We start from the raw sequence: 21,376 nt of genomic DNA, 5'->3' as shown, positions 1-21,376 counted from the left end.
TATGTAATTGTATAGGTGGAAATTGTGTTTAATTTATTAAATCTTAGAAGACTTGTATGAATTTTTTTGTTTTAAATTTTTATAATTTGAGTCCTAATTAAAATATTTAAACCGCAATTGGTATTTACAGAGAGATTGGTATTTAAAAAGAGTCATTCTTTCTGGAAATACAGTTAGCGATTAAATAAAATTTTTGAAAAAATTGGTTACGATTAAAAAGTAAAGATTATAAAGTAAAAATAAAAAATATAAATAATACCTGTCTTTTTACTAATAAATATTTAAGTAATAAATAATTTCGTCTATTTTTTTAGTGTAATAAGTCGATACAATTATTATTTGAGTTATATTATAAATTCAAAGAATAAATAATTATTAGGCCTTATACACAGGCATTTCTACCGTTTCATTATAAGAAATAAAAAAAATGGTTGAAGGCCTAGAGCAATAAGTATGTGTATTAATAATGACAAAAAAATTACGCTAATTAGAGATTGTGACGATCGAATACATATTATACATATATTAACAGCGCATATCTAGGCCAACAATTTTTTTGTTACAAGTAGAACTAATGATTAAATTGATGAAGCAGCATCAACAATTGGCATAAATTAGTCTCTATTACTATAAGTGACTGCTCTAATTGTCGTACAATGTAATTCCTTAGTATTTAAGGGCTCTGTTCATATAAAGAATCAATCTCATAGCTTATTGCACATTGTATTCTTCCTTTCAACGCGGTTTTAAAGGATCCTGAAACAAATAGCAACGGAAAAGTGCTCTCATCTATAACCAAACATCAGTATCATCTAAATCGTCTAAAAAATAATTAAAAGACGTCTAAATTTTTTTATAAACACGTCTTTTAGTAAAATGATATAAACATGAAATAACCTACATCAGTTTCAACGGATCTTAGTAATGAAAAATAATTTTTACAATCTCTAATCTATGTAAACTGCGCGCCCCATATTCATAAACACAGTCATTGCATGAAACTGGAATACGTAATATTACAATATAATGTCACAATATTATACTAACGAGCAATTTAATAAGTTTTTTTGTTAATAAGCATCTATAATCTATAAGATACCTCATCTCCAAATAAAATGTAAAAAGTATATAAAAGTTATGATTCAGCACTATGACCCATGAAGATATAGGCCGTAGCATCTTTATGTTTGACATTTTCATCAGTCCAAATTTCAAGATTATTAATATATTTAAACTTTTATTCGAGTCATCCGGTATAACAAAAAAAGCATCATTGTGGATTTGACAAAATGATGTCACTGTCTCACCTCAGTTTCCTTAGAAGAATCTAAGGAAAATAATAGAGATACTTTTAAACAATGAATTGTTAGCTACTTGACTTTATTTTTAGAACCATTAATGAATTGATATAATAAGAATGACAAAAGTTCAAGAATAAAAATTACGAAGTAAATTACGAAGTTAAAAATTTAAACAAATTAAAATAAAAAAAGTAATAGTAACTAAAATTAAAAAAAAATAATACTTAAAAAATCAATACTTAAAAAAACAGAACTTAAGCATATTATATTATAAACAAAACGTAAACAAATTTTAAAAAACAAAAATAAAAATTGTAAATGATTGCTTTAAAAAGTTTGAAATAAAAATTGAACTAATTATTGAATTAAATAAATAAAACTTTAAACTAAATCAAATACAAATGCTTGACATTAAATATTTTTTTATTTTTTACTATTTAATAATAAATTAGAATTAACCAGCAGTCGGGAGACGTCATGCTATGTTAGAAGTCTTTTTGTATTTTATTATTGGTTTTTAACCAAATTCGTTAAATGTTAAGCAAATATAAACTTAAACACAAAATGCTTCATAAACTTTATATAATAATAAAATATAAAGAAAAAAGTTAACTGATGATTGTTATAAATTGTTAAATTATATAAAACTAATATTTTGTAAACTTAAACATAAAATGCTATATATAATTATTGATAATGAAACATTTCAAATTTTGCGTACATTTCTATCACAGCGCATGGTCAGTTCGTTACATTACGCCGAGATGACTGGTTTTCTAACCTATACAATCGCTAACTTTAACGATTAATATCTCGGTTCGCGGGACAGTCTGACACTTTTTTCTGCCAGATTCGTTCATTTCGTGCGAAAACGTGTCAAATGAACCTAATTTCGTCAAAATTGGTCTATTGTTTGTCATTTCAAAATATCTTACATCTGTAAATCACTAAAATTGCCCACGCAGACTCTTACAACACACATTATTGGCTAATCAATTTGCTACCTAACTTTATTTGATAACCAATGAGAGGACATGTAGACGAATAATACCATTTATGTATTTCTTTTTAATAGAACAATTAATAATAATTATACGCTTTAAACCAAGTTTGGTTAATAAGAAGTACGAGAGTTGATATCATATCATGCTATAATTACGCAACGTCTCGTCCGGATGGATATAGTGTAGTGTGCTCTTTAGCGCAAGCATCAACAGGCGATTTTAAAGCTCGAAAAGCGCGCGCGTGCAGCGCTACTGCCGTGCGTGGGGCCTCCGCCGCGCGCGCGCTTCATTGTTTTCCTGTTGTGCGTAGCATCGACAGTGCGTTAATTCTCGGTCCTTTCTTGTAGTAAATTATAGTAATCAGATGGGTAAATACAATCAAAAATCAAGAAAGAGGAAAAGATCTGAGTCCAGGAATTATCTTGCGGGCCTGGAAGATAAGTTATTACAGTTTATAGAGGTATTTCTCAAAAATAAGGTTAGGATCCCACGTTCCTTCCCCCTTTTTCATCTGTGCAGGTAGGGCGAACATCCCAGGAGATGCGAGAGATAGATGACGAAAGAGTTTCAACGGTCAACGCTAGAAATAAGGGTGACAATCGAGCGAGAGCCATCTCGATGGATTGAGAAAGGCCATGAGATCCACAGGTGTGTATAAACATCCCAGTCCCGCATACCGGGCAGAGGAGTCAACACAACCTTTCCGATTAATCGGAATATTCGATCGTCTTTAGCGGCGGTGGCGATTATCTCCTTGACGGAAAAATCACCTTTGTCGCTCTCCGCTGCAGACGCTGCGGCCCCTGCTTCCAACGGGTTTGACGAGCTTTTAGTGGATATTCTTTCTAAGGATCTATTCGGGCTTCAATTCAGAGGCAACGGACATTCGACCTTGGAACGCTCTTGTCAGTCAAAAATGGAATAACCTCACCTGTAAGGGTCTGTTATCGAAACAGCAGGAAGTCTTTCTTAAGACGTTTTCTTCCGCCGAGGAGTTTGTGTTCCTCAGGGCTCCCAGGCTCAACCTACAAGGTAAATTAGCACTTCGGCGATCCGTACATTACTTACAGACCTGAGTGCATGACCAACGCTAACAGCGATTGCAGCAAGGCTTGCCTAAACAAAAGATGCATCAATCCTTGCCCCAGCACGTGCAACCAGGTCACCACTTGCCGCGTAGTAAATCACGCTCCAAGGGCTCCTGCTTACCGTGCTACACTGATAATCCGGTAAACGGCTGCACCATCATCAATGTTATAACACCATCACTAGTGCCGGTTAATCCCTGCGATCTGTCACCGTACGGACCCATCAACAACTATTAGACGCATGACGAACACGCAGTATGCCTGTCAACCGGGCTTCTCTGGAGTCCCGCCGACTTGCCGACTGGATTGTATTGCCAATTTGCAATGTCCACGAATCCACGTAGACTCGCAAATGTTAAACTTGCAGTCAGCATGTTGCTGCTTGTAGAATTACATTGGCCGTCCATCGAACTGCAGACCAGAGTTCCCTGTCCTGGCGCTTGCGGCAAGATTGTCAGATGTACAGTGCAGCATCACATTCCGATTTGCACTTGTCCAGAAGGATACGAGGTCGTTCCTTGTGTACGCTGCGTCCTAGCCACTCCAACAGCGACAGACAGGACCGTGTCGAGTCTGAATCCTTGCGGTCCCAATGCACGATGTCGCAAAAAAAACGGAGCTGGTGTCTGCGGATTGTCCACCTGACGATGTCAAAAAATGTCACAGACAATGCGCAATAAACAACTGCGCGCCGCAGCTAATATGTGTTGGCTTCAAATGCGCAGATCCGTGTCCAAACACGTGTGAAACGTTATCTGTCTGTAACGTACAAGCGCATGTTTCTGTGTCTGTGTCCAATGCCGTGGTTTTAAGTACAACTGTTTAAATCACAATCAAGCAGGTGCCATCTTGTTCGCCTTAGAACAGGCAATCTCCAATCTTCAGACTAGAAATGCAGCAGTCACTCAATTCGAAATTTCGAATGGCGATTAGCAAAAGCGCCAGTAGAGCTCAGCTCTTAGCGGACCATTTCCTTTACCTCTCCTTATCGAGAAGAGCTCTGGCTAAACTAGCCTTTAAGGCAATGCTGGACTGAAAATGGAACTCACTCGTCGTCGGTACTGCAGATTGCTGCAGATTTTTCTTCGATGGACTTAGGGTCGCGCATGAGCGCCATAAACACAGTTTCTTCGCTCCAACATACGTGAAAATTGCATAAATATTTTTCGAACATTTATATCTCTTATACTAAATTTCTAGGATTATTCTGCGAGCGCCGTATTGTTTTCCCATTTTATTTACATCCCGCTAGCTACTTATTTTATTTACACAATGTCTAAAACTTTTATATGGTGTACACGTTGTCATAAGTCGACTGCAGTGGCCGATAGTTAAACTATAATTTTTTAATCAACTTTTGTTTTTCGTATTAGATTATTGCTAACGGGGTGTTTTTTATTACTTTAATTGTGTAAAAAGATTTTGAGATTTTTAAAGTCAATTAGGAGATATGAATGTTCAAAAGCACGTATAGAAATTGATTCAGTGTCGCTTTAATACCTTGGCCAAGTCCACTGTGGACGCCAATACAACGGACAGCTTCCTATTGCTTCTTTCCTTGAAAAGGAAATGAAGAAGACAACAAGCAGTTAAACTACCAGCGCAGATGACTTCATCCAAGCCTAAATATTTGATGTTCGTGCAAGTTCCTTTTCAATGTACATTGCATGTGATGCGCATTACACATTTTATTTTAAAGATTAAAACCAGTATAATTTACTGATCAGCCACACGAAAATGATCTCTGTAATTATTCGCAACGATGGAATCGTGCAACAATCGGCAAATATTTTTAACATCGTATTTATAATATTGAAAATCGAACGCATCAAAATTATACAAATTTCAATCGGGAATTTCCTGAACCCCTGTTTCAAAAACTAAACCGTCGGCGTCAAAGGCGTAGAACCGATCGTTAGACAACGAATAAATTCTTATTATACGTTCATAGCTCAGCTCTTATTATCCGAATGGTTCATATGGTTCAAATTATAAGAAACACAACTCAACGTACACTTTGGTTTCTGAACTCTCATTACCTCGGTTTTCGACACTGCCTTATTCCCCGATGCTTGGATAAACGAATAACAATTTATAGTTATAATTGAACCTTTCGGAAGTTCTATAAGATTTAAGTCGGTGTAAATAGTTTCTATATTAACACTAGTGTAATTGAAAATGTAATTTTTTAATTATACTAAACAAAACAGGCGCGCTACATGCGCGCCACAAAACATTTAATGTGACATAATTATACACAAAGTAAATATACACAATCTCCGCAATGACAGCCGCTCACGAAGGTAGCGCAACGAGAGAATTAATCGGCATCGCGGAAGAGCAACAACAATAATTTTGATAATTTCAATTTCGACTCAATTTATTTATTTTTATTTTTATTTTATTTATTTATTTATTTATTTATTTATTTTTTATATGCCTTTTTTCAGAAAGGATTACATATCTATTACACGCAATGCACTTATAATTTCAACAAAATATTTTACCTTTGTTATCGCTCAGGGGAAAGTTTGGAAAGAAAAAATTATCATTTAACTGAGTCGTTTCTCGCGTTCATTTCTGCTCAGTAAAATTGAACCACTATCGTATGTGAATACTTCTATGAACCATTTCGATTCGAGAGTATCATAATATTGTATGTTAATAATACATAATCATCATGCGCTGAATCAAATATCGTCAGAAACGGCTTGCTTTTCAACTATAAGCAAATTATGCTTACCCAGTGAAATAATTCGCTGATTAATATTGATCAGAGAGTTGACTTCCAGCAATGGTTCAAAATCGGCAAGGAAATGTCACTGAAATAAGAGTGGGTTAAAAATTCAAATACTATACGTGTTGTCAACCATAGATCGAAGACGAAAAGGCGTTAGTTGACAGCCAGGAAAATTCATCCAGCAGGGGATAGGACTATCCTGGCAGCAGCGACATTATCTGCCAGACCTTCATAGCCAACGGTCATATCTGGACCGCACGCGGAGTCTCAGGCGAGAAAAATAGATTCACTTTTTGTCTCTACCCGACCACCATATAAATCAGTTATTTCCCAATCCTTGTATCGGTGGATTTAAACAGAACTGCAACTGCAGGTATAAATATTTCTATATTCTCTGCCCACTCAACCCTCATGCCTTAGCTTCTCGAGTGACCAGCAGGTGCATTGACTTGAAAGAAATTCATAGGACTGCTGACGGGAGCAGGTCCTTCGAGATTCTCGCACCCTTTTATAAACCACCAATCTTTAATAAAATCACCTTTTAGGCACCTATTTTTGATTCTGTATAAGTGCTGCTACCGAAAATTTTACTAGTCCGAGGGTGTTCGATTATAACGCACCTCTACTTACAACATTAAGCCTTCGCTGAACAAATCTGAGGCTTTAAATATCTACACTGTATCCATCCGGACAAGACGTTGCATAATTAAGAAGTTGAACGAACTTACTAAGTGAAGTTCGACTGTAATTATGCTGTCTCGTCCGGATGGATAACTCCCTCTCTTCCCAGCCCTTTTTTCAGATTTGTAGCTTTAAAGACATGAAGCGCGCGAGCGGCCCCACGCATGGCAGTAGCGCTGCACGCGCGCGCTTTTCGAGCTTTAAAATCGCCTGTTGATGCTTGCGCTAAGAAGCACACTACACTGTATCCATCCGGACAAGACAGAATAATTACAGTCGAACTTCACTTGGTAAGTTCGTTCAACTTCTTAATTATTGAAAACTAACAAGGAAACACAGGGAAGTGTCCGCCTCAGATTAAAACGAGCTTTTAGTATGTTGTAGTACAGATAAAAATAAGGGACGCGTATTTTTTTATACGTGCCTATACGCACTTTAAGAGGGTGAAACACCCTTTTAAAGAAAATCGGTTTTTTTCTTTCGAAGCATATACCGTCGAAACTATAAGAGATAGAAAAAAATATTTAAAATAAAAGTTGAATGGCTCAAAGAGCAATTTATAACAGCAAAAAAAATTTTTTTTTTTTAATTCTTGTTAATACTTTTCTCCACTACTTACTTATTTTTTTTAATTTTTATTATCTTTATAAGCAAAATAAAGCTTATTTTATTACAAATTCAACGGTATATGATAAAATTACTATACGACATTCCCATTTTCCAAAAATAATTAAAAACTCCTTTATACGCACGGTACGCGCACCCGTCCGCGCGTTTGTGCGCTACGGAAGTGACTTCCTTCGATTTCGACGTGCCTTTAATATATTGTACAGATTAAAGTAAGGGACACGTATTTTTTTATACGTGCCTATACGCACTTTTAGTGGGTGAAACACCCTTTTGCAGAAAATCGGTTTTTTTCTTTCAAAGCGTATATCGTCAAAACTATAACAGATAGAGAAAAATGTTCTAAATAAGAGTTGAATGGCTCGAAGTGTAAAGTATCCGAGCCGAATAAGGCCCACCTAACTTATTTTATTTTTTATAAATTCTATTTACAAAGATATTGGAATAAACTAAATGAGAATAAAATGTTTATTTCAACCACTCACCAAAATAAAATTATCATCTATATAAAACATTTTTAAATAAATAAAAGAAAATTTATAAACTCTGCAATTGGACTTTATTAAATTCTTGTGTTTTTAATAAGGCCCATTAAAAGTAAATTAAAAATAACAAGAAGAATTAAACATTATTTTCCAACTTACTGTTAAATTGATTATTATTCACTGTTACGTCCGCGGATTCGCGAAGGTTGCGATCCCGGGACGCAGATCTTTTTCGTTGGTTAGTTTTGGTGTTAAGGCAGCTGTCACCAGTCGCGGCTCCGAATCGTTTGATAACACGACCGGATACGCGACAAATTCCTTGTATGGGAAATAGGAGGTATTGTAGGAAGATATATTATTAGGTGATTTATGAGTAGGTTTAGAAAATGTAGTAGCGTTTTATTAACGCTACAGGAGTTGTAGCGTGCGTGCTTGAGCTTGGCGTGGGATTAAATGAATGACAGAGCGTGTAATGGTTGAATATAAATGTGTATGTATTTTTCATATGTATAATGAGGAAGTGGTACAATATCTTAGTCGCGTGTTATGTGATAATGAGGTAACCCGAAGGGGTCCTCTGGACTTTGAACGGTGCCTTTCTTCTGCCCATAGCTCCTTAAGGAGATACATGATTGAATCAGTGAGAAGGATTGCCACGTGAATGCGTAAATGAGCAGGTAACTTACCGATCTTCCGAATGGACGACTTTAACGCGAGAGAGAGAGAGAGAGCTCTGTATGAATGATCTACGAGTAAGATAAATTATTAATCAAGTGTACGTTATGAGTGACGAATCCGCTGGGTCGGAGTAGTCACCCGTTAGAACGCCTCCCTTAAAGGTGGAAATTATACGGAAAAAGAGGGGACGGTGAAAGCGTCGAGGAGTCGCGCTAGCGAGTCTTCCTCGACGGGTTGGGAAAGGAAGAAGGACGGTGTCGAAGAGTCGCGTTAGCGAGTCTTCTTCGACGCCGTAGGAGAGGGAGAGAGAGAGGAGACGTTGGAGAGTCGCTTTCGCGAGTCTTCTCCAACGCTCGGAAGAAAGAGAGGGAGACAGAGAAACGAGTGAGGCCACACTCTAGCTAGTGCTAAGTGAGGTTCAACCCTCAGGATCTCTGGTGGAAAGGAGGGAGAGGAAAAGAGGCGATCCGACCGGGGCCACCCCGAAGACCAACGTCTTCGTCAGGAGTAAAACCCTCCCGTCGCTGAGATCGTACCTGGAGGTCTGAACGTTGGTGGTCGCCGATGGCAGCGAATCTCACTCGACCAACAAGACTGATCTGAATTTCGAGCTCCGATTTCGCTCCTTATATAGGCAAGGATATGGGCAAGAGGTGTCGCGGGACGATTCTTCAGGTTCGCGGAAAATTCGGAGCGATAGTTTTTCGTAACGTGTGGCCCTTAGAAGCCCGCCCCGTTCCGCGACCGCGCGGCTTGCGCCTATATCGCGCGAGCGCTTGTAGACTTCTCCGGGGATCGCGACTCGCGGGGGCACCGCATACCAAGCCCCGACGCAAAATCCGGTGCTCAGAAAATTAATAGAATTTAATAGAGTTTATATTAGAATTGAGAGTGTGCGAGGCGATAGCGCCAAGCACATGCAATAGTTTTACGTATAAAAAGTTAAGGTTTAATTATCGTTCGTAGGAGATTAATTGATTCAAAATTATTTGGCATTTTTATTGGCCGTGATTTTAGAGTTGTTTCGATCGGAGTTGTATGGCGCAGCAGTGGGAAGCGTCCATGAGTGGATCACGTTTCGATAATTATAAATTTGCCGTTCTTAATATTTCGTATTAAATTGGAAAGATGAATAGAATTCCAACGCGCGGAGCTTGGTGGTATCAGAGGGGGTCGCGAGCCGAGGGGTCGGCGCGCACGATGTTTGTCTCGCGCCGATGGACGCTCGCGGGTGTTGCGTGTCGAGGGGGCGGCACGATGTAGCCAAGCCGTATGAAATTTGAAATGGAGTGATATCGATTTATGATACTGATGCGGGATTTATCCAACTGATCGGAGGATGTTTCCGGATTCTAATTAGGCTATTATTAGTACGGATGGCCCGGGAAAATAAAAATTTTCTCGCCTGACATAACATTCACAAATACAAAATTCTTTAAGATCTATTATACTGTAAGACATCACAATTATTTTTAATTTTGTCTATAATTAATATTTTAACTTTAAAAAATTCTGGCTATTTTAATGCAATTTTAGCATATGGAAAGTTAGCGTCATTGAAAATCGTTATTATGTGTTGCAAGCCACATACATAATAAACAAATGGCAGTGACTATAACAATAAATGTATAAGTAGGCCTTATTTAATAATACATTATTTATAAAAAAGTATACTTATTCCAAAAAATCGATATATCTGTTTTTTTCTATAATTAGAAAGTTACATAATATTATAATATATTATATTATAATATTATAATATGTTGTAATAAATCATAAAATAATGTATACTTATTAAATTTACAACAAATTTTTGACAGTTTTTTTATGCCTAATTCCCTATTTCTACTATTACTGGCACTAAGGAACACATTAAATGAGACATCTCTATAACACGATTTTATGGTATATCTTACGCCCGATAGCTCTGCGCCCTAACTGACTAACTGATCTTTAGCTGGGAAAGAGCTGATCAGCCTAGTACCAGTGGTCCACCGAGGGAAAAAGCTGATCGTTTATCTAAAAGATCAGCTCTTTCCCTCAGTGGACCATTGGCACTACCTACTGCATTTTACCAAAAATGATAAACATATATACATTTATATGTTTAAAGTGAAACTAATAATTACATTTAAAAATAGTTATGTACTCTATTATCTTGCTTATAATATTTATTCTATTATTTATATTAAAAATCAATAGTTAATTTACACTTATAAAGTAATAAAATATCGTATATATTGTATATACTTTAAAATTGTTTTTCTTTGTTAGAAAAAAAATTCTATTAGATTAAAGAGTTCTCTCTACAAGATATTTCTCTGCAAAGCTATAATAAAAATATATCAAATAAGGATAAGGTGAATATTTCAATTAATGACAAAGTAAAGTTTGTGAAAGTAATAGATAATATTAAAACAAATAAAATAATTATTTAATTTCTAAAAATTAAAAATATTAAAAATATGATTATACTTACAAATTCGTAGCGATTAATACACAACAAAATTATCAAGTATACTAAACTGACACCCTCAAAGCAACAGCACCACTGTTCTAACGATATATGTTTACATTATGTACTAACCTTACTTCAAACATTCTTCATATCTTCTTATCTTTACCTTGACATTTAATTTTTTTGCGTTTATATTTCTCTTGGTTACTACAAAATAAAACGACACTATACTGAAGAATAACAACAATTACGATGTTGTAAGACATTAATTTCTCGTTTAGAAAATAATATGTAATCAATATAAGTTAAACATTTATTTACTGGTCTACATGATTCGACTAGAATATTTGTTCTCTTCAACATTTTACAGATAAGGAGACTTGGATTACAAAAAATTATTACTCACACATTCCATACCTTCACTATCTAACGCCAGCTCAACTAATAACAAGAGAACTAACACAAAACTAATTCAAAAATTAGTTAGAAATTTCATCTTTATACTGCATTTATAGAATTCAATTAATGTGTTTGTAACAAACCGCCTTCCGACGTCCTCCCTGGACCGTCTAACCGTCCGAACCGTCCGGCCGAATAACCGCCGGACCGCAATAATCGGCGCATAGCGCCTAATAAGCAAACCGAAGAGCGAGCGAGCAAGCGAGCGCTCCCGCATGCTTAGTATCTCCGTGCGCACGCGCTCTCGTTCCATCACCGTCCGCAGCCACGCTCTACGCGCGTGGCCCGAAACGAGAGACCCGAGATCGAGTGGCGGGGATGTTGCCGCCGGACCGTTCCGCCGCAACATCGCACATTCCCTCGCCTCAATTCTCGGGTATATAAGGCGGCGTCCACCGGACGCAAACACCTTGTCCGCTTCTGGCCGGTCCGCCGAGCAGAAGCTCTCCAAGTTGCAACTAAGATCGAGCGCTCGGTGTTTGCCAAGGCACTTGGCTCGCAACCGATTCCGATTCCGACTCCAACTCCGCTTCCCGACTCGCCGCAACGAGCTCAAGTAAAACTTGGGCCCTGTCAAAACATTTGGCGCAGGGCGATCCTCTCAGCCTCCCGAATTCGAAGCTACCTCGCGTAAGAGGATACGGTGCTCCGTGCCTCCACCAAGCGCACTTGGCGTGGGGTAGTGTCTTCCGGCGATTGCTGCAGCGGTATTAACCGCCTTGCAACGAGCCGCGCGAAACCGAAGACGATTACACGGATCCGTGTACGCGTCGCGCTCCGTCTTACCGCACCACGCACCGCGTCACGCGTTATATTTTCACGGTCACAATAACAAGGCCGCCTAGATTTCAGGAAAATAACCCGACGCCGTTCTGCGAACGGCGTCTCGCATAACAGGTGTTCTGTATATAGAGTTTGTAAATAGATTTCCGTATTTTCGTCCACGAAGTTCATTGTCGCGTCCGTCCGCGCGTTTTCCGTTTTCTAGTTCAAGTTTCGCGATTAATTACCATCCAACTGCGTCTCCGTAGTTTCTGTAAGCACACAGCCAACATTATTGTGCCTCACCGACTGTATGTACACGAGACGTATGTTGGTCTCATAGTGTCTTCTCTGCTAAGAATAAACGCTCTTTATTTCACACACCACCAAACGACGTCTAATTCCTTCAGGCGACCTTTCGCGCCCGTTCCCGTACCGCCAACCGTCCGTGCGCAAAGTACGGTCGTTACATAGCGCCCGAACAGGGACCGATCCCGACCGGAAGGAATTAGACCGTGCCAAGAATGCCGAGAAGCTGGATCTACCGTTTAGGCCGTGAACCGTTAATTCGCCAGTTAACACGACTCGAGTTCGATACCACCGGTACCGTCGAGCAACTTCGCCGCCGCCTGAGCGAATACTGCGTCCTGCATCCTGAGTATAGCCACGACCTAGACATGCCGAACCTGCCCGAAATATACGTCAACATGACCAACGCCGCCGCGACCGAAGAGAACCGCGCGAAAACGATTAACCAGATTAGGAAGTGGGGGTGCCACTTCGACGGGAAAGATCCGGTGGCTTTTCTCGAGCACGTTGAAGAGCTCCAAAGCGCATATGGCTTTACGGGGTCTCAACTACTCCGCGACCTGCCCGAGATGCTGCGCGGCGACGCGCTGCTCTGGTACCGCAATAACCGGTCCGCATGGAGGAGATTGGGACGCGTTCGCGGAGAACTTCCGCGCCTATTATTTACCGCGACAATACGCTGCGAAGTTACGGCGAGACATTCAGTCACGCATGCAAGGTACCAAAGAACCGTACCAAAAATACGCCACGGACATGCTGACGATGATGCGCCGCGCCAGGGGATATACGGAGGAGGAACAACTGGACCTCCTCTACAAGAATCTCCATCCGCGCTACAAGCTATACGTCCGGCGCGAACAAATACGCCGTACCGCCGAGCTCCTACGTGACGCCGAGGAGTTCGAAGCAATCCAAACGCAAACTCGCGAACGCCAACCTGTCTCCAAGCCGTCCGCGAGTAACGCCGCCGCCGCGTATGACAAAGGCGAGTGCTGCTGGCGCTGCAAGCAGCGCGGGCTCACTCGCTTTGACTGCCGCCGACCGACGAAGAAGTTCTGCTCGCAGTATGGCAAGGACGGTGTCTTCACGCGAGATTGCCACCCGCCGCCGGGAAACGCGTTCGGGACCGAGGACAAAACCGCCACCCCGGTCCTTCGCATAACCTACAAGCCGCGGCCGCACATATGCCTCGCCGTCGCGGGTACCAAGCTGACCGTCCTGCTGGACTCCAGCTCCAAGGCGTCCTTTATCAACCCGGCTACCGCCGACCGCCTCGAACGGGGATGCGAATGCCGACCGGCGACAGGACGCGTATACCTGGCTAACGGGGCAAGCGAACCAATCAGCGGGTACTTCGTGCTACCGGTGCGTCTGCCCGCGCGCGAATTCGACCACAGGTTCCAAGTCATGCCAGGGCTTGACGTCGACATAATTTTTGGTGTCGACGTCATGGCACGCGCCCGCTTGACGATCCCGCCGCCACCGCTTATACAAAAAAAACCGCCGACAATCGCTTCCGCGGTCCCGCACGCCGACACAACCACCGCCACTATCGGCCAGACCGCGAGCAGCGGGTCGAAGCAGCGCGCCTATAGGCGTTCCTCGCCGAGGAACTGCCACTCTTTGAGCGCGTACGGGCACCGATGGACCGTGTGCAGCACGAAATACGCGTAAAAGACAAGCATCCACCGATTAAACAGAAATACCGCCCCCGAAATTCGGCCATGCAGGCGATAATCAACCGCGAGGTCGACGAGATGCTACGCGACGGTGATATCGAACGATCAAAGAGCGCTTGGAGCTCGCCCGTCGTCATCGTCAAGAAGACGGAAAACCGCGGTTCTGCATCGACTTCCGGCGCGTAAACGACATTACTGAACGCGACGCGTACCCTCTACCGCAAATACCGGCCACGCTGGATATACTGAGGGGCGCGCAGTACCTGTCAACACTCGACCTAAGAAGCGGGTATTGGCAGGTACCTCTGACACCGACGAGCCGCCCCATTATCGCATTCACCGTACCAGGCCAGGGGTTGATGCAGTTCACCGTGATGCCGTTCGATCTACATTCCGCCCCCGCTACGTTCCAGCGCTTGCTGGATACCGTGTTCGGTCCCGAACTCGAGCCACGCGTCCTCGTGTATCTGGACGATATTATCGTCATCAGTCGCTCCTTCAAAGAGCACCTGTCCACGCTCCGCAAAGTCTTCCGCCGACTGCGAGACGCACGGTTACGGATAAATCCGGAGAAGTGCCAATTCTGCACCGACTGAATTAAATATCTTGGCTACGTCATCAATCGGGAAGGCATCCGTACCGACCCCGAGAAGACGTCCGCGATTGTTAACTGGCCCGCACCGCAAACCGTACAAGTCCACCAGTTCCACGGGTTAGCGTCGTACCGCCGCTTCATCCAAGATTTCGCGACCGTCGCCGCGCCGCTCACCGCGCTAACACGCAAGAACGCACGCTGGCAATGGGATGAGACCGAATAAAGAACGTTCGACCAGCTAAAGCGTACACTCACCTCCGCGCCGGTACTCGCCTGCCCGGATTTCGACCGGCCTTTCGTGCTGCAAACGGACGCGAGCGCGACCGGCTTGGAGGCAGTGCTGACGCAGTATTTCCCCGAGGGCGAACGCGTCATCGCCTACGCGAGCAGTACGCTCAATCCCGCTGAGCGTAACTACAGCGCGACTGAACTAAAATGTCTCGCCGTACTATGGGGCATCCGACGCATGAGGGAGTACCTGGAGGGGTACCACTTCAGGATGGTGACAGATCACCAATCCCTGAAGTGGCTGCAAACGCTAGACTCGCCGACCGGTCGCATAGGTCGCTGGGCGTTCGAACTCCGGCAGTATGATTTTGAAATCCAATACCGCAAGGGGGCGCTCAATAAAGTCGCGGACGCGCTATCGCGCTATAACACCGCCTCACGAACAGCCTGCACATGGTATCAGCGCTGGCTGGAGATCGCGCGCGACAAACCCACCGACGCCCCCGATTTCCGTATCGAGAACGACCGCCTGTACCGACACATACTGCACAATCTCGACTTCACCAAAACATTCAGCGAGGACCAGTGGAAGGAGTGCGTCTCGCGAGAAAATCGCGCCGAAATTCTCGCACGGTACCACAGCGCGTCGACCGCGAGGCATCTCGGCATTGCGAAAACAATCTCGCGGATCGCGCGTCATTATTATTGGCCCGGCATGTTCCGAGAGATCGCACGTTACGTTCGGTAGTGCCGGACATGCCTCGCACACAAGCCCGACCAACGCCGACCAGCCGGCCTACTCCACCCGACCGCGGTAACACAGCCGTGGCAGCACGTCACAATAGACTTAGTCAGTCTGCTGCCCCGCTCGAGCAAGGGTAATACGTGGCTGCTCACGATGCAGGACCGATTCACCAAATGGCTGGAAATGCGCGCGCTACGTCGAGCGACTGCGGCGGACGTAACATCCGCGTTAACCGAAGCCGTCATCCTACGCTACGGCTACCCCGAAGAAGTCTGGTCGGACAGCGGCACACAGCTCCGCATTCCTATCGCAACTATTACGAGCGCTTCGGATAAAACACCGATTAACGCCGATGTATGCCCCACACTGCAACCCGGTCGAGCGCACGAACCGAATCATTAAAACCATGATCAGTCAGTACGTCAACCGTGAGCACCGAAAATGGGATAGCTGCCTCGCCGAGGTGCAGTTCGCCTATAATACCGTAACCCACGATGCGACGAGGCATACGTCGGCGTTCTTGAATCACGGCCGTGAGCTGCCGCGACCCGAGGAACGAGAACGACACGGCAAACCACGTGCACCGCACGTGCTCCAGCGCCGATTACAAGACGCGTTCGAAATCGTGCGAAATAAACTTGCGCGCGCGTTTCAGCGCCAAGAACGATATTACAACCAACGGCGCCGCGAATGGCGACCGCAAATAGGGGAATGGGTCTGGAAGCGCGACCACCCCTTATCCCGCCGCGCGGACGCATTCAATGCATCGGACCGTTCAAGTTCATCGGACCGTTACAAGTCCGGCAAATAGTATCGCCGGTGATAGTCAGGGCCGGATTTTGGCATAAGCAATATAAGCAGTTGCTTAGGGCCCCGCGCCAGCAAGGGCCCCAAAGTTCCATACAACTAATTTCATACGAGTATTAAATTAACGGAAAAAATGAAAAAAAAATACGTTTTCAGTATTACATAAAAGAAATATTTTCTGAATTTTGTGTTGCTAGAGATGAATTTGCAGGGGCCTCTATAAAGTCTTAATAAAATCAATGTAGAAAATATTTTACATACAAAACAATAATAAATCTCTGTTATACTTTTCTCCGTTAATTTTTATTTCGTGAAAAATATTTTTAGAGCACTATCAAGAAGCATTTGTGAATACTCTCTCTTCGATTTTTTAAATGGTCTATTGCGATGTTGATAGTCTGAAGGTCCCTTCTTAATCCAGTAATCAACTATAAAAAATATGTTTTAGACAAATGTGTGATTCTAAATAAGACCAACATCAAATCACTGAATATTTTGCAGCGATTGCGAAAGGATATGCATTATTAGTATTGGTCAATGGTCATATCATTATTCATTTGATTTTTCTCAACTGCATTTGTAGATATTTCAGCTTTCTCTGAATTTAAATCAGTGCCTTCATGCGTAAGTAGGATCCTGCATGTATATTCAAAATATAAATGCTACGTTATTTTTTATTCCATTAAGTTAAATCACTCCAAATCTAAAGTGTAATGCTTTGTCACGTGTGTAAAATATGAATATATAAAAGGCATAAAATCTTTCTAAAATGCGCCGACCATTTTTTTCACGATTATTAACTTATTGTTAGTTAAATATTAAAACACAACACCTTTGCATTTAAGTTTTCAATTTTCTGCAATTTTTCCTTCGCACGTATAAAATTTGTAATTTTTGTTAATTTTTTTAGAGCTTCTTCCAATCCTTGTGCTTTTTTTTCTTTTTTGGGACTCATTTTCGTATATTCTTTTCATTGTTAGTAAATGATTTTAGAATAATAAAGAAGTATCCGCGATTTCAAGTTAAAACACTTGACCGTCTATTCGTAGACTGTCTTCTTTTTTTTCCTACCAAGTCACTGTTTTGTCTTTGTCTTTTTCGAGATCTTTTGTTTTAACGCATGCTGCAGACGGTCGATGTGCGAGTAAACGATCAGTGCTCTAACTTGAAATCGCATAATCGCAGATACTTCTTTATTATTCTAAAATCGTTTATTAACAATGAAAAGAGTGTACGAAAGTGGCTCCCAAAAAAGAAAAAGAAAGCAAGAATTGGAAGAAGCTCAAAAGAAATTAACAAAAATTACAAATTTTATAAGTGCGAAGGAAAAATCACAGGAAATTGAAAACTCAAATTCACAGGTATTGTGTTTTACTATTTAACTAACAATAAGTTAATAATCTAGAAAGAAATTGTAGGCACAGCGTTTGAAAAAGAATGTATTTCTTTCATATTCATATTTTACACATTTGATAAAGCATTTACACTTTAGATTTGGAGTGATTTAATTTAATGGAATAAAAAATAACGTAGCATTTATATTTTGAATATACAGGATCCTACATTTGAAGACGCTGATTCAAATTCAGAGAAAGCTGTATCTACAAATGAGAAAAATCAAATAAATAATGACATGCCCAATACCAATATTTCTTCAAAATCGCTGCAAAATATTCAGTGTTCTGATGTTGGTCTTTGGAGTCATTTATCTAAAACGAATGTTGATTACTGGATTAAGAAGGGACCTTTAGACTGTCAACATCGCAATGGACCATTTGATAAATCAAAGAGAGAATTCACAAATGCTTCTCGATATTGCTCTAAAAATATTTTTCATGGAACAAAAATTAACGGAGAAAAGTATGATAGAGATTGGTTAGTTTACTCTCCTGCAACGGGATGTGTTTATTGTTTCGTATGTAAAATATTTTCTGCATCGTCAACATCTCTTGCAAACGAAGGATTTAGTGACTGGCGTAATCTAATTTCTATTCAACAACACGAAAATTCTGAAGACCACAGAAATGCTTTATTTTCATTTTTAACGAGGAGACGTGAATCGAATTTGGATTTGCAACTTGACATGCAAGTTACTCAAGAAAAAGAATATTGGAAACAAGTTTTACGCCGAGTAATAGACGTCATTAGTACTCTAGCAGAACGCGGCTTAGCTTTCCGAGGAAGTGAAGAAAAATTCGGCTCATCAAATAATGGCAATTATTTAGGAATCCTGGAACTGATTTCAAGATATGATCCATTTCTTGCGACTCATATTGGACAATACGGTAATAGCGGTTCTGGAAAATCATCCTATTTATCAAAAACAATATGTGATGAACTCATCCATTTGATGGCCTTAAAAATCAGAGAATCAATTTTACAAGATATAAAAACTGCAGGATATTTTAGTATATCTGTTGATTCGACGCCAGATTTATCACATATTGATCAATTGGCTGTAATTATTCGATATGTCTCACCGGATAATGGATTACCTATTGAAAGATTTCTAACATATCTTGACATAAAAAGTCATACTGGCGAAAATTTAGCAAAGGTTGTCTTAACATATTTAAAAGATGAATGCCAAATTAATTTTAGTAATTGTAGAGGTCAATCTTATGACAACGCTGCTAACATGTCCGGAGTATATAAGGGAATGCAAGCTAAAATTCGAGAGGAAAATGAATACGCTATATACATTCCATGTGCTGGCCACTCATTAAATCTCGTTGGACGCTCTGCAGTTGTCTTGAAGCTGTTCGATTTTTTTCTACCATTCAAGGGTTGTACGTATTTTTCTCAGCATCGCCGAAGCGTTGGTCCATCTTGAATGAATATTCGCAGCAAAATAAATCCTTTTTACAACTTAAACGACTTTCTGATACAAGGTGGAATGCTCATGCACAAGCTACTTCAGCTGTAGCTAGAGGTTACAATGAAATAATTGCTGCTCTTTACCAAATTGCTGAAGATGGAAATGAAAGCGGGGAATATCGAAATGAGGCTTCTGCTCTGATTAACATAATGGAGGAGCTCGAATTCGTCTTTATGTTAGAATTTTGGGAAAAAATATTAAATGAGTTCGACAAAACATCTAAAGCTCTCCAAAATGCAGAAATAACAATAAGCACAACTGCAAAACTTTACTTTGCACTGTCTCAGTATGTGCAAAACGTTCAGCAAGATTTTGATGACATCGAGTCTCAGGCAAAAGGAAAACTTCCTGATATTGATTATAAATCTGCGAGAAAACGAAAGATAAAAAGAAGGAAGCAAGTTAATGATGGTAATGCCCCTGATGCTGCGGAAAATTTATCTCCTAGGGATAAATTTAAAATGCAATCTTTTATTCCAATGATTGATGCACTGAAAAGAAATTTGGAAGAGAGAGCGTTAATTTATAAAAATGTATCTAACATGTTTTCTTTTTTGACAAATTTGGATGCATCGGAAAAAGAAATCCAAAAAGACTTACTCTTTCTAAAACAGGAATTTCCAAAAGATGTCCAACATGACTTTTCCAGCGAAATAAAACATTTTCATATGTACGCAAAACAAGTTTATCAAGAAAAAAAATATTTAAGTCATGAACAGTTATATCAATTAATTTTTCAAGATAAAATTCAAACCGCGTATCCTAATGTAGAAGCAATTTTACGTTTATTTTTATCTTTAATGGCGACTAATTGTTCTGGAGAAAGATCGTTCTCAAAATTAAAACGAATAAAAAGTTATTTGCGTACAACAATGACTCAAGAAAGGTTAGTAGATTTAACATTAATGTCCATAGAGAACGACAAATTACGAGCTATATCTTTTAATGAAATTATTGAGCAATTTGCAGCAATTAAAAGCAGAAAACAAAATTTTAAATAGGCTTTATATACAGAAAAATATGTTAAAATAAATTTTAATATATATGATCTATTTATTGTGTTTTCTATATTTGCCTTTACCATAAGTCAGTTTGTTAGGTTTGGTTAAGTTAAAAGGGCCCCCTTCAAAGCCAGTGCTTAGGGGCCCCCTACGACCTAAATCCGGCCCTGGTGATAGTCGATCTCCAAAGTGCAGGAGGGAAGTAGTACAGACACGTACACATATAGGAGTTAAAATCGTTTCCTCCCCCAGACGCCGAAGAAGAAGACAGCAAATCCGACTCCGACGCTGAATAACCGCTACAAGCCAAAAGAAAGATAAAACCCGACCGCAGCCGCCGAATTTCTGAGAGACGTAAACAACGAGACAGAGAGGTGGCACGACAGCTACCGAGCACCAACCTGCTCATTTCACTACGAGCCATGGAGCGCGAAAGCGATATCCTCGCCGAAATCGACGCGTGGTTAGGTGAAACCACCGTCAAAGTGTACGATCCCGAACTGCCCGCCATGGACAGGACGAGCCAGCCCGTACTACCGCCGACCACTTGCCACCGCATCAGCGTGGCCGACAGCCGCCCGAAGGTCACCCCGGCCACCAGAAGACCACTGTCGGTGTCGACGGGAACGACTCAACCAGCCGTCCGACAGACAAACGCGGGAAAAACTAACGTGGCTGACCCAGGAAACGTCACGACCAGCGCCGCAAATCACGCCACCACCTCTGCCATTGTTTCGGAGTACGCCGGAGCCACTCAAGGTCGTGGGACCGCTGCCACCACCCGACATCCCGGTAGAAGTGGAACCAGAGGTCGTGGTGCACGTACCGCACTTCGCGGTGCACTCGGCCCG

General features: G+C 41.2%; 1 protein-coding gene across 9 annotated transcripts in view; it reads right to left on the bottom strand.

Moving 5' to 3' along the window:
• Nucleotides 1-21,376, bottom strand: part of LOC105198947 (monocarboxylate transporter 10) — a 429,682-nt gene that overhangs the window by 252,817 nt on the left and 155,489 nt on the right. The window lies entirely within an intron of this gene.

This window comes from Solenopsis invicta, chromosome 5, assembly GCF_016802725.1.
Source record: "Solenopsis invicta isolate M01_SB chromosome 5, UNIL_Sinv_3.0, whole genome shotgun sequence".
Classification (NCBI taxonomy): domain Eukaryota; kingdom Metazoa; phylum Arthropoda; class Insecta; order Hymenoptera; family Formicidae; genus Solenopsis; species Solenopsis invicta.
The sequence above is the reverse complement of the archived record's forward strand: the minus strand, read 5'-3'. Positions and strand labels throughout refer to the sequence as shown.